Genomic DNA, 11,184 nt, shown 5'->3' on the forward strand with positions numbered 1-11,184 from the left:
AGAAAATGACGACATAATTCTGCCTCTAGGACATAGTGTTTAAGTTTGCAATAGAAAATTTGAGCTAATAAAAATTCAGAATTACTCCTTTACACATTAATTAACGGCATTCCCATAGTGGTGCTGTTAACATTGGAGTTAGAACAGAAACACTATTTGTAACACTTGCAAAGAGCTTCACTGCAAGCAAAAGATCCTTCCATGTCAGCAGTATGTCAAGGTTGCCTGGGTGAAGGCTGGCAATAGAAAACTAGTTAAAAATGTAACAAAATTAAACAGCCTTCTGTATAATTAAAAATGGAACTTGAGAGATTAAAACCCTCCAGCTTCTGGTTCATATGAGAGGGTCACACATTTTTCATAGAATCATAGAACAGCTTGGGTTGGAAAGGACTTTAAAGATCATCCAATTCCAGCCTCCCTGCCATAGGCAAGGTACACTTTCCACTGGATTAGGTCGCTCAAAGCCTCATCTAACATGGCATTCAGCACCTCCAGGGATGGGACATCCATGACTTCTCTGGACAACCTGTGTCAGTGCCTCACCACCCTCACAGTAAAACATTTCTTCCTAATATCTCATCTAAATCTCCCCTCTTTCAGCTTAAAGCTGTTCCCACTCACCCTATCTCTGCACTCCATGACAAAGCACCTCCTCAGTTTTCCTGTAGGCCCCTTTTAAGTACCGGCAGGCTGCTCCATGTTCTCCCCAGAAACATTTCTTCTCCACATTGAACAACCCCAACACTCTCAGCCTGTTCTCACATGGGAGGTGCTCCAGACCTCTAATGATCTTTGTGGCTTCCTCTGCACTCCCTCTAACAGATCCATGTCCTTCCTGCGCTGAGGACTCCAGAACTGAAAACAGAACTCCAGGTGAGGTCTCACAAGAGCAGAGTAGAGGGTCAGAATCACCTCCCTCTCCCTGCTGGTCACGCTTCCTTTGATGCAGCTCATGATACCATTGGCACACATTGCCAGCTCATGGTGAACTTCTTATTCATCAGCACCCCCAAATCTTTCTCTTCAGCGCTGCTTTCAACTCATTCTGCCCAGCCTGTATTTATGCTTTTTATTTACATACTATCCAGCAGGTTTTGTTCCTACTCATAAAATAAAACACAAGTACGCTTTATTTAATGAATGCAAATGCAGCTGTCCGTGAGGCATCACAAAAGGTTAACAAGTACACTGTCGAACATGGATTAATGATGATGGCCATACTAAGGGTCATTCTAAGCAGTACGATGGCACCTTAAATGAATAGCTTTGATCCAACATCATAATTTCTACTCTCCCTCGTGAGGGAGACTTCAAACACCTCTACAGAAAGCACTTCAGAGTTGCCTTCTGTTTATAAGCCACTGGACAAGCCCTGAGCAAAGCACAGTCCCAATTTTAAAGGGGAATAAATAACAGCACAGCAGTTACATTAGTTTAGCCATCGGAACAAAGAAATAAATCACAGAAGAAGCAGAAAAAAATACCTGCCTCCTGAATTCCAGTGCTACAGTTGTATCAATGCTTCCTACCTCTTTCCACCACTAGTCAACAAAAACAATGGCAGCAAGCACAAAAGGTCTTAGGCACCAGAAAAACCACAGGAAAACCTCCACCAGGTTCTGGAACTTGCTGGGAGAAAGGGTAATAAGGAATAACATAATTAAAGAAGTATGAAGTTTAACCCCCTCTGATAAATTCAAGCAACTGAACTACAAAGGTAGCTGTTGCGCACATTAATTTTGTGTGTATCTGCCAGGACTGTAAAATCAATTATGAAGAAGTAACTCTGCCTTGAAACAGCTTCCATTACAGAAAAGCATCAGTAAAGGAGCAAAGGGGATGAAGGAAAAGACAGCTAAAACCTGAGGTAAAAGCAGGTGTAGAAGAACCACAAAAGGATTCAGTCACCAGCACAAGGAATTTCTGCTTGAAGTGTATTAGCAAAAGCAGGGGAAAAAAAATAGGAACACTTTGTTTAATCACCCCAAAATAAAAAGGAACTGTACTCTTAACTGCTAATTTTACTTTTTGCCTCTCTATACTAACCTTTACTTGAAAAGTGGGCAATTAAAATTCCAGTATTCTAAACCAGAACACAATCTTACCCTCAAAGCACAGAAAGATTACAACCACCTTGTCCAAAAAATGAAATCAAAACAAGGTACCTACGTAGAAATAAGAAAATGGCAGTAGATTTGATGATTTCACACCATCTTTCATAGAAAAAGAATTTAAAAGATTGCCTCAAATCAGTAGAAGGAAATTCTCTTTTGAAGATCACAGGATTTCTGAATCTCAATCCTACAGAACAGAGCATTGCCGAGAAACTTGCCTCAGCGCTGATACTAAACTTAAAACCTACAACAGGCTATAACAGATATTGGTTGATATAAATCCCCACTGCTGGGGATAACTCAGATTCGGGATTTGTAAGTTTACTAACTTCAGCAGCAGTAACCTGGAAAGCAAAGCTAGGATATTTAAGTACTAAATACAGATGGACCCTAGACCTTACTGTCACACATCCCATGGATTATATCTGTAAACGCTCCTTGCAGTGTTAAAGGTCTGGGAAAAATGCTAGGTACCTGGTTAAAGAGGTGCATTCAGATCTTCAAAATATCTCATTTAGCTCATTTTGAGCTTCTGATAAACTAGACTTCTGTTTTCTTGCTGCTAGGATGGCAAAGAATTTGGTTGCAAGGGGGAAGCAGGAGAGAGAAACAGCTCCTCCTTCCCACATTAAGGAAAAAAAAAAAATCAGCTGCTGCTTCGGATCCTTGCCAGGAACTTTAACGGGTCTAAAGGAACAAGAGCCTCTGCCTTCCAAAGACGCTTCATGGCCTGAGATGGTCTGCTGCTTCTCCCTTCCCCCCAGATGAAATAAAACAAAAGCAGGAATCACACATTTTCATGCGTGAGTGAATAATGGAAACCCCAAGCATGGCAGCAGGAAGCAGGAGTGGGTCGCAGTTAGCAGAGCCTCTGACCTCCTTCTCCCTTTCCCAAACAGCAAGAACAGCTTCAGCTCCATCACTACAATCTCTAAAAGCAGACAGAAGCCCCTCATTTAAGGACTCTTGACACAGATCCTGTCTAAATGCAGAGCTTAAACACACCTAGAATGACAACAGCGGCACAGAGGATATGATCTCCCATCACTGTCGCCAGGACAACAGACGCAAATGTTGTGCTTACAGACTTAGGGTCAAAATGAAGGAAATTAGTCTAGGGTCTTAAAATGAGTTAAATTACAGTTCCATGGGCAGAGAAAGGGTCAAGATTAATCTTGAGGATTAAGCTCTAAACTGACCTATATTATACTGTGTGAAGTTGGCATCCTGCAGCAAAGCAAAACCAAGTTGAGCGTTCGCCAGTTCCCATTCCCAGCCAAAAACTCCCAAAGCAGTCGAATTTCAGTGCAGTAGAAAGCTACCTAAAACTACTTATAACTTTTTCTATATGCCTCTTCTGCACTAAACATATTAAAAAGGGGCAGAGGAACAGGTAAGCCAATGCAGAGAGTTAGAGGGGAGGTGAAAAAAATAGTCTGGACGTCACAGGGGACAAAGGAGAGCAAATATTGGAGAGTTTTACCAGGTCAGCCACAGACTGCTGCAGATCTGAAGAAACTTTACACGTACCTACAATTAACACTTAGGCAAGTGATTCATCAGATGTTCTCTAACAGAGCCTGTTGCCTTCAGCTTTTGTTACCTACATCTTCCATTCTAATTCTTACTTGACAGAAACTGCATTCAAACCTTGTCAACCAGATTCCAGAAACCATTCTCCAATTTCACCTTAATCCATGAACCAGTAGACCTGCATCTCCAGATTTTAGATATCGTCAGAGCCAGAGAGCATTACGTTTCTCTGGTTCTGCCTCTCTGAAGCTATTTCTTCTATACACTTGATTCCCTGCATCAGCTCCCTTCAACAACACATCCCTCTGACGTAGCTTTCAAAACATCTGGTAGATTTTCATAGTTCACACACCTTTCACAACACCCCTGGGCAATCACAACTGTCTCTCCTGCATCTGCTGTAATACAGAGAAAATCAGATCAAGCCCTCTGAAGTCTTTTTGTGCTTTTATTTATTTGATTTGTATTTTGTTTCGGTTATGTTGGGGGTTTTCTTAATCATTTTCTATTCATGAAGACCTAACCCTCAAAAGTCCCCCCTAACTGCAAGACTTGCATCAGGAACATTAAATGCTGAGAAGGCAACCAACTTCTACCTTAGGAATCTTATACAGTAGACAGAAAACAAAGTTACAAAGGAATGGGATATGGAAAATAAAAATTTAAACCTACAAAACAAAACCTGCAGGTTTTTAAGCTTTTCAGTCCCTCAAGAGCCACTTTCTTCAACAGTTTATCTGATTAGTCATCAACCACTGACTGAACACGGAGAGCAGTACATGAAAAATAAGAGCTTCAGAAAGATCTGCTCTTATCTCCACTCAAGTTCTTCTTCTCCTACACTAAAAAGACTATTTAGACCCAGTTACCTATCTGGACATCACGTTTTCTATTTCATTTCCCATTCTTTCAACTACAAGTAAAGAGAGACAATAAACCACATTCATTGAATACTGCTAGAACACACTGGACTTGGAGGTTCCCAAGTGCCAGTCACACACAAATCGAGATTAATTTGAAATTGCCAATGATTTATAAACTCTAATCTTGCAAACACCTGCATCAAAGTCTACCTTTTGTCCAAACACTTACAAAAATTTAAAAAAAGACAGCTTTTAGTACAAAGTGACTGTCCTGTAGAAGTTACCATACAGAGAGACAAAAATCACTATAGCTCAAGTTCTAAATAAGCAAATTTTTAGAATGTTCATACGTTATTTCTGTTGTCACTCCATACAGGAGCTCAAAGCAAGAGAGTAAGCATTTGTTTATTGCAGTTTTTAAAATGTTGACCTCTAATTAAAACCATTTTGAGACATTAAGTCAGTGTGTCCTTGTTTTTATGTTATTCAGCAATGGTACTTGGAGCTTCAGAATTACACTAACAGAAGATGAGAGGAAGAACAGATTTAGCCTGGAAACCACATCTGAGGGAACTTAATATCAGTCATGCACTTGAGTTTTCATTGACAGCTTCCCTGAAATGAGGACTTACTGGTAAGAAGTAAATAAAACCCATGTTTTCACTACTAGGATCCCAGACTGGTAGCTGTGACACAAGAAAAAAAAGATTAGGAGTATGAGCTCTGGCATAAGAGTGTCCTTTTGAAATAACATGCAGTAATCTACACCAAATGCAAAGCTAGAAATGTTCAATTTAAGACAAAAATATTATGTAAGACTAATACCATGCAAGACTTCAATATACAGATTTTACAGCAAATTCACAGCCTACTTATAGTTACTCATATAGAATCATAGAAACATAGAATAACCAGGTTGGAAGAGACCCACTGGATCATCGAGTCCAACCATTCCTATCAAACACTAAACCATGCCCCTTAGCACCTCGTCCACCCGTGCCTTAAACACCTCCAGGGAAGGTGAATCAACCACCTCCCTGGGCAGCCTGTTCCAGCTAAATTCTGCGAAACATAACTATAGTTTAAATACCAGCGCAGGCAGCTGTTAGAAACCTGTAGGTGAATGTGCATACATATGTTTAAGAACAACCAGCAACACAACGTACCTCAAAATTGTACTTTCAGACACAGAAAGTACTCTGTCATAGTGAAAAACACTTTCTTGCAAACCCTAAGAGATATAAAAGGAATGGAAATAGTCTGCATTGTTACTATGAATGTCATATCACATGAAAGACAGTGAAGTTACACACGTCAATGCTGGGAAAGAAAAAAACCTCTTTTTCTTGAGTTTCCCACTTACTGAAAAACCCCACCACATTTACAGATGCATTAAAAAATACAAGATGACCCCCTAAACCATCAAAACCAGCTGGTTTACTATTTAACCTCCTGAAAGCACTCCTGCTTTTCTCTCCTCCTATCATCCCCCCAAATACCTATTAGGTTGTTGGAAATCGCAAAACCAGGACTCCATTCATCTAACTACCAGTCATCATGTAGTAAAACATTACATTTCTTTTCACAAAGCTCCTTTCAACAGCACGTAACGTACTTTAAAGCAAAGCTGCATCAGTAGGTATCCAGAAGTTTAAACAATATTTAAAGCTATATTAGTAAACCACACATTCAAGACATGAGTGTAATTCTAACAATATTAATTTTTGCATTTTGTATTCCAACTTAAACGGTTCATTGTTACATCAACTACACATGCTCAGTACATTTAATAATACCTAAGGCTGAGGCCAAATAAAGCTTAGAGCTTTTGACAAATAAGTACTATGCTATCTTCCTTTTCCGTGCACATTTTAACCTTCCTGCAAAGTAAAAGGTCAACCAACACAAACATCAACCCAAGTTGTGTTCTACAAAAACTGAATTTAAGACATAATAGCACACAAGACAAATTAATTTCAAAAGTGGTTTTCTCTTGTTGAACAGCCAGTAGCGACAGAGAGAAAATGTTTCCCAGCAACTGGCAGAGCGTCTCCTCCCTCTTTTGGGGGCATTTTTGGGTTTTTTGTTAATAACACCCCAGATTTTAGGACCACTGTATTTGATGTGTGGGCTCCAATCTGCAAGGTACATATACACACGCTTTACAGAATCGCAGCCATCAACCTTGCTTTAAGAAATCCAAAGGCTGTGGCCCCCCCATCCACAAACCACACCACACAGGCCAAGGTGTTTCAACAAAGATACCGGTTAGGATTCCAGCCAGATTTCAGAGGTAAAAAAAGGAGCCGGGTGGAGAAAGGAAGTGGCGGAATTTTGGACATGAACAACATCAGTAAGATAACAGGCTGTTCTGAATAACTACGTAACATTTAATATTTTCTGGCCCCAATCCAGTTATGCTCTTGATCTTACCCAGGTTTAATAGAATCAAAGATAATAAAGGCAGATTAGCTTTGAGGAATGTGGGACTTTTCCAATGAAAAAAAAAAAGGAAGGTATTAAAGAACCAATGGACAAAAGAGTCTGGATTTTTAAGGGACACTGCAATACCACTTCACTTTTAATCTAACATTTACATGAAATACTTCAACGCGAACGCCCAAGTGTTTCTTCTTTCAAGCAAACTTTTCCTTCAACAGATTTAATACAGCGCTGCTATTATCCTGCCAAAAACTGAGCTGAGACTGATGCTGCGCAGCCCAGCACTGGTGCTAGGGCCTACAGAATACACTCCACTTCCAGAGCACTTAAACACGACTGACTGCAACTCAGCTAACACAGAAACAATACAGCCAACAGTCCTTTCAGCCAGAAAAAAAAAAATAAAGGGAAATCAAAGAGAAAGAATAACCCTTGTTCCAGAAAAGCATCATCGGAGTAAAGCAGGTTTGGAAAGAGAAGGGATGTGAAAATTGGCAATACGCAGCATAGGCTTCAAAATTAGTCCCAGGGATTTGAGGAGAAAGATCCGCTGTTACAGCTGCAGAAGCACAGTTCTCACTGTACTCCAAGATTTGGTTTATAACCAGGAAAAACAAAAAAATATCAAATTCCTTCAAGAAGTGCAATGGTTCCTCCACCAAAACCACCTTCTGCAGCACCCACAGCTGGGTCAGAAGCCAGAAAACCAGTTCCCTTGCCCTGCTGCAGACTTAGGGAGCCATCCCAGGGTTCAAACACAGATGTGACTAATGAGCTGCCCCTGCTGCCCTTCAGATCAAACCCACCTTCTGTGGCACACACGAGCTGGGTCAGAAGCTGGAGCAGCACTTCCATCGCCCCACTGCAGATTTAGGGAGCCAGCCCAGGGTGCAAAGAGGGATGTGACCAAGGAACTGCCCCCTTTTATGTTTCAGATCAAACCCACTTTCTGCAAACCCACCAGCTGGGTCAGAAGCCAGAACATCATTTCCCTTGCCCCACTGCAGATTCAGGGAGCCATCTCAAGGTTCAGAGGTGGATGTGACCAATGAGCTGCCCCTGCTGCCCTTTGGATCATAGGATGGCTTGGTTTGGAAGGGACCTTAAAGAGCACACAGTTCCAATCCCTCACCACGGGCAGGGGACACTCCCCGGTGCTTTAGGTTGCTCAAAGCCTCATCCAACCTGGCCGTGAACACCTCCAGGGAATGGGGCATCCATGACCTCTGGGCAACCTGCGCCAATGCCTCACCACGCTCACAGGAAAGACTTTCTTCCTAATATCTAATCTAAATCTCTCCTCTTTCAGCTTAAAACTGTCACCACTCTCCCTGATAAAGAGCCCCAGTAAACCACACCGCTCCCCAACAGCGACAAAACACACCTAAAAAACCCTGGCCGACCCCAAACCAAACCCCAACAATGAAAAACAGAAGAAACCTCAACCACTTCCCTCTCTGCTCCCACTCCGGCTCCGAGAGGCACCCACAGCTTTTACCAGCAGGGCTGCAGGGAGGAAGGGGCCAGCTCGGCAGCAAGGGGACACCTCCTCCTCCTCCCTTTCCTTTCCTCTCCCTTTGTTTACTTTACGGAGCATCCCGAGACCCGCATCCGGTGGGACCGGAGCAGCTGCGGGGCGGGCAGGGCAGAGGGGGTGGCAGGGGAGCAGGCGGTTCTCCTGCTGCCTCCTCTTCCTCCCTGCGGCCTCCTCCTCTCCCATCCCTCCCAACTTCGTCCCTTCCACCCCGACACGGCCCAACGAGGCGGGGAGCAGCTTTGCCCCCAGCGCATCCCACCGCGCTGTGCACACACACCATGGGGGGGCGGGGGGGTCTTGTGCCCCAAGCAGCCCCCTCCCGAGGGATACAGAAGAAACAGAAGGCTCTTTCCCTAAGGAGACGGGGCCGGAGGGACACAGGGAAGGAGGGGCCACTGTCTTCTCTCCCTCCCCTTCCCACTGCCCCCCCCCCACTGCAGCCCCACCGGCTTCCTCACTGCCCCCACCTCCTTCCTACTGTTCACCCTTCCCACTGCCTTCCCCCCTTCCCACTGCCCCCCTCCTCCTTCCCTTTGCCGCCTCCCCTTCCTAACGCCCTCCTTCCCACTGCCAGCCCTTCTCACTGCCTTCCCCTCTTTTCTCGCTGCCCCCACTCCTTCCCATTGCACCCCTTCCCATTCCACTCCTCCCTCTCCTTCCTACTGCCCACTCTTCCCACTGCACCTCCCCTTCCCAGTGCCCCCCTCTTTTCTACTGCCCCTCCTTCCCACTGCACCCCTCATCTCCTTCCCACTGCCACCCCTCCCTCCTTCCCTCTGCACCCTCTCCTTCAAAACGCCCCATCCCACCACACCCCTTCCCATCCCACTGCACCCCCATTCCCACTGCCCCTCCTTCCCTCTGCATCCCTCCTCATCCCACCGCCCCCTTCGCATCCAACTGCACCCCACACGTCCTTCCCATTGCCACCCCTCCTTCCTTCTGCACCCTCTCCTTCTCAATGCCCCATCCCACTGCTCCCACTCCCTTCCCACTGCACCCCCAAGCCCTTCCCACTGTCCTCCTCCTTCCCATTGTACCCCTCCTCCACTGCAATCCCTCCCCATCCCACTGCCCTCACCCCCTTTCCACTGCACCCCAAACTCCTTCCCAATGCCTCCCCATCCCACTGTACCCCTCCCCATCCCACTGCACCCTCTCCTTCCCAATGCCTGCCCCTCCTCCTTCCCACACACCGCCTCCCTATTCCACTGCACCCCTTTTCTACTGCCCCTCCTTCCCACTGCCCCCTTCCCCATTCCCTTCTCATTGCCACCCCCATCCCACTGCCCCCTCTCCCTCCCACTGCCCCCACATCTCATTGCTACCCTCTCATCCACTGTCCCCATCCCTTCCCACTGCTCCCCATCCCATTGCCACCCCCCACTGCTCTGTATCTCACTGCTACCCCCCACTGCCCCCCATCCCACTGCCTCCATCCCTTCCCACTGCCCCCCATCCCATTGCCACTCCCCTTCCCACTGCCTCGACTCCGTTCCCACTGCCCCCACTCCCTTCCCCGTAACCCTCCATCCCATTGCCCTCACCCCACTGCTCCCCATCCCACTGCCCCCATCCCATTACCACCCCCTATCCCACTGCCCCCATCCCACTGCCACCCCCTATCCCACTGCCCCCCATCCTATCGCCACCCCCTATCCCACTGCCCCCCATCCCATTGCCCCCATCCCACTGCCACCCCCTATCCCACTGCCACCCCCTATCCCACTGCCCCCTCTCCCTTCCTACTGCCCCCTCTCTCCCCCCACTGCCCCCCCATCCCACTGCCACCCCCCACTCCCATCCCACCGCCCCCCCCGGCACTCACCAAGCTCCCGGGGCCGCTCTCCCCTCGCTCCCTCCGCTCGCCGCCGGGGCTGGGGCCGAGGGGAGGCGAAGCCGCGCCGCCGTCCCGGCCGCCTCCCCGCTCCCGCCTCCCCGCTCCCCCGCCCTCCCGGCGCGCTGCACCATGGGATGCGCGGCTGCCCCCTCGCTCCCCACGCTAACATGGCTGCGGGGGATGTTGGGGGGGCGAGGGGGGGGGGCGAGCTGCCGCCCCTCGAAGCGGGGGGACCCGCCCCGGCCCGGCTGCGCAGGCGCGGGCAGAGGGGCCTCGTGGGGCTCCTGGGGTTGGGGAGGCCGGAGTTGGTTGCATCGTGGGCTCTTAGGGTAATAGAACCTTACAAACGGATAATCGTAGGCTCTTACAATCCTAGAGTCGCGGAATCCTGGAATCGCGGGTTCACAGAGTCTTAGAATCGTGAACCTTATGGTCGCAGAATCGTAGAATCATAAATTCACATAATCGCGTAAGCATAGAATCACAGAATCTTAGCGTCATAGAATTCTATAATCTTAGAATCATATAATAATAAAAACTTAGAATTGTAGAATCTTGTATTAATAGGATCTTAGATTCATAGAATCGTACAATCTCACGATCGCAGAATCGTTGAATCACAGAATCACAGAGTCACGGTATCGTACAATCTTAGGCTCGTAGAATCACAGAATCATAGAGTCTTAGAATTGTAGAATCCTAAAATCTTAGAATCATAGACTCTTAGAGTAATAGAATTATGGAACCATAGAATCACAGAATCCTAGAATCACAGAGTCATATAAACTTAGAATTGTAGCATCACAGCACATTAAAATTATAGGATCCTCGAGTTTTATGTAATCATAAAAA

General features: G+C 46.2%; 1 protein-coding gene across 2 annotated transcripts in view; it reads right to left on the bottom strand.

Annotated features, from left to right (window-relative positions):
* PTK2 (protein tyrosine kinase 2) overlaps positions 1 to 10,419 on the bottom strand; it is a 226,858-nt gene extending 216,439 nt beyond the window's left edge. For both annotated transcript variants that reach the window (XM_069854722.1, XM_069854721.1), the window contains exon 1: positions 10,321 to 10,419. The gene's annotated coding sequence lies outside the window, so the exon portion shown is untranslated. The remainder of the gene's footprint in view (positions 1 to 10,320) is intronic.
* Between the last annotated feature and the right edge of the window lie 765 nt (positions 10,420 to 11,184).

This window comes from Phaenicophaeus curvirostris, chromosome 3 (genome assembly GCF_032191515.1).
Source record: "Phaenicophaeus curvirostris isolate KB17595 chromosome 3, BPBGC_Pcur_1.0, whole genome shotgun sequence".
In the NCBI taxonomy this organism is placed as follows: Eukaryota; Metazoa; Chordata; class Aves; order Cuculiformes; family Cuculidae; genus Phaenicophaeus; species Phaenicophaeus curvirostris.